Source organism: Dendrobium catenatum, unplaced genomic scaffold (genome assembly GCF_001605985.2).
Source record: "Dendrobium catenatum unplaced genomic scaffold, ASM160598v2 fragScaff_scaffold_156, whole genome shotgun sequence".
In the NCBI taxonomy this organism is placed as follows: Eukaryota; Viridiplantae; Streptophyta; class Magnoliopsida; order Asparagales; family Orchidaceae; genus Dendrobium; species Dendrobium catenatum.
In genome coordinates this window covers 5823309-5826556 of record NW_021318618.1, presented here as the reverse complement: position 1 = coordinate 5826556, position 3248 = coordinate 5823309, and positions in this window count along the sequence as shown.

The following is a 3248-nucleotide window of genomic DNA, read 5'->3' as shown; positions in this document are numbered from 1 at the left end:
TTAAAGCAATAATCTTAAAAAGTGGTGTCAAAACCTGAAGGAAGAGAGCCCGAGGTAGATGTAATGTTCTTGCGTTAGGCAGAGTCAAACACGTTGAGCAAAGGCGACTCCTGCGGGGTAAGGGCTTGAGCGGGCCATAGGGTGGAGCAAATGGTCCTGCGTGCATTCTTCAACGAGCAAACCTGCTCGTCTGAGTTTCTTTGGGTCTGAATCAAGAAGAGCAACATGCCGACCGTTCGAACAGAGACGAGAGACAGAGGTTTGGTCAGGTTTTTGTGGAGCATGGGACGCTTAGGCAGTCGGGCAAATGCTGGATGAGGGATACTTCAGGAAGGTCAAGTTCGCCATATGGGCGCATTTGCTATCAAGGTTTGGTCAGGTTTTTGTGGAGCATGGGACGCTTAGGCAGAGGTTTGGTCAGGTTTTTGTGGAGCATGGGACGCTTAGGCAGTCGGGAAAATGCTGGATGAGGGATACTTCAGGAAGGTTAAGTTCGCCATATGGGCGCATTTGCTATCAAGATCCTTAATCGCAAGCATGTGGGCCGTTTGTAGGCTCTGTAGGCGAGATCGGGCATGATCATGGAGTCGGCCGCTGAATCGGAAGAGGGGTTAGACGGTGGATTTTGTAAACTGAAGCTAGTTGGGCTATCTGATTGAACAAGGCGAAGACAAAATCAGGTGGAGGATTTGGTGTGGAAACCGGAGCAAACCTGAAGAAAAATAGAGAAACAGGGAAACAGGAAGAGTAGAAACAGGATAAATGAGGTAGAAATCTTGTTCAGTTTTAGATTAAAGTCCACGCAAAATGAGGGCGAAATCTTTAGGTAGTGTCTTATCTACAAACCCATCTGCCTTCGAAAATTTACCCTGAAACTTAGTTTGTTAAAACTCCCTCGCCGAAAAGAAAAAGAAAAAACAATGAGCGGGCGGGGAGGCCGGGGCCGAATTTCAGAGCCCACAAGGTGCTATCTCCATGTAATCGAAAAAGGCTTCAACCTACCATTCCCAATCTAAGGAATGTGCAAATGGCCATCGAAAAAGGGGATATATAATTTCACACGAAATTCTCCTTGCTGCTGATGCTATATTGGATGTCAACACGGGTGATCGTAGTAATTCGACCTATCTTTGATGAAGGTAACCTGCACAGATCGTTAGCTAGAAAAACAGAGAAAACAAGCAATAGAACAGTAGAAACTGTATCTGTAATTCTGTATGAGAAAAATCATAAGCTGCTAGCTACAAGCCATATACCTGGGTAATATACTAACCCATAGAAGGATACTAAATCAGCTAAAGAAAGGAAAAAGGTAGCGTGAGAGCTAACGGTCCTAAAACAGCAATAGAATAAAAACAGAGAAAGTGGAACTGCCACATATAACGACCCACATGGCCTGGTAAACGATTCCTGCGGTTCAACTCATCAAAGATGCTCCGCATCATTCGCCCCCTCTTCAAAAAGCGGTAGCCCATGCTTGAGATCAATAGAGTTGTTCTCTTGTGGTTGGTATGGGTACAAGTCCGCAACATTAAAAGTACTAGGAGTATTGAACTCCGCAGGTAATTTGATCACATAAGCATTGTCATTTATGCGATGGAGCACTGGAAAAGGTCCAAATTTTCTTTTACCGAGCTTGCTATACCATCCAGCCGGCAGTCTTTCCTTCTTCATTCGGACCCAAACGAGGTCACCTGGCTGGAACAACATCTTCCGCTTGTGGCAATCAGCATCTCGCTTGTACTTCGCGTTGGATTCTTCCAGCTTTAATCGTATTTTTGCCAACCGATCCGAGAAATCTTCTACAATTGCTGCTGCAGCTTTGCTTTTGCAATTCAGGATTGCTGCAATATCTAAAACAGTATTGGGTGCCTTAGTATAAACAACGTTAAATGGAGACATACCCGTTGATCAGTTCGCCATAGAATTAAATGCAAATTCGGCTTGGCATAAGACATCATCCCAGATTTTTGGCTGTTCTTGTACTAAACAACGCAGCAAATTTCCTAGTGTACGATTGACTACCTCCGTCTGACCGTCAGTCTGGGGGTGATAAGAGGAACTTAGCTGCACCTGAGTCCTGAATCTCTTCCACAATTCTCGCCAGAAGTGGCTTATGAATTTCACATCTCGATCTGATGTAAGACTTCTAGGGACACCGTGAAGTCTCACAATTTCTCTGAAGAAAAGTCTCGCCACATTTTGAGCATCAAACGTCTTTTTGCAAGCAATAAAATGAGACATCTTGGAGAATCGATCAACGACTACCATAATTGAGTCGTTTCCCTTTTTAGTGCGAGGCAGACCAAGTATAAAATCTAGGCTTAAGTCTTCCCAGATTGATTCCGGCACTGGTAGAGGTTGATACAGCCCTGTGTTCTGACCGCCTCCTTTATACATTTGGCAAACCGAGCAGCGATCCACAAATTTGCTTACATCCCGTCTCATGTGCGGCCAAAAAAATTTGTTCTGTAGCTGAATCAAGGTCTTGTCCCGCCCGGCATGAGCAGCTAATCCCCCGCCGTGCACTTCCTGAATGATTCTCTGTCTCCATGAAGATTGCGGTATACATAAGAGGTTACCCTTGAATAAGTAACCGTGGTGTATATTGTAATCATCGCAATTCTCTTTGTTAACACACTGCAGCCATCTTTACCCGAAGTCTTTATCCTCCCGATATAAGTCCTGTAACAAATCCAAGCCGCTGAAATCTGTTTGCAGTCAGGTGATGAGTGCAGATCGACGACTGAGCGCGTCAGCCACACGATTTTGAGCCCCACTTTTGTGTTTTAAAACAAAGGTGAATTTTTGTAGGAACAATATCCACCTCGCATGCATACGATTTATATTTTTCTGGGTATTGATGTACTGTAGAGCTTTGTGATCACTGCATAGAATAAAATCTTGGTGTAGCAAATAGTGTTCCCACTGCTTAAGAGCACGAATCACCGCATACAATTCTTGCTCATATACAGACCATCGTTGCCTCGACGGACACAGCTTTTCGCTGAAGAATTCGATAGGTCTTCCCTCTTGAGTTAATACAGCCCAAATGCCGACTGATGAGGCATCCGTCTCCACCGAGAAGGGTCTGTCAAAATCTGGCAATGCCAAAACTGGTGCAGAGGACACTGCCGACTTGATTTCTTCAAAACTGGCCTGTTGTTCCTTTTCCCATGAAAAGTGTTTCTGCTTCAGTATATCGGTCACTAGAGCCATAATGACACTGAACCCTTTTATAAATTTTC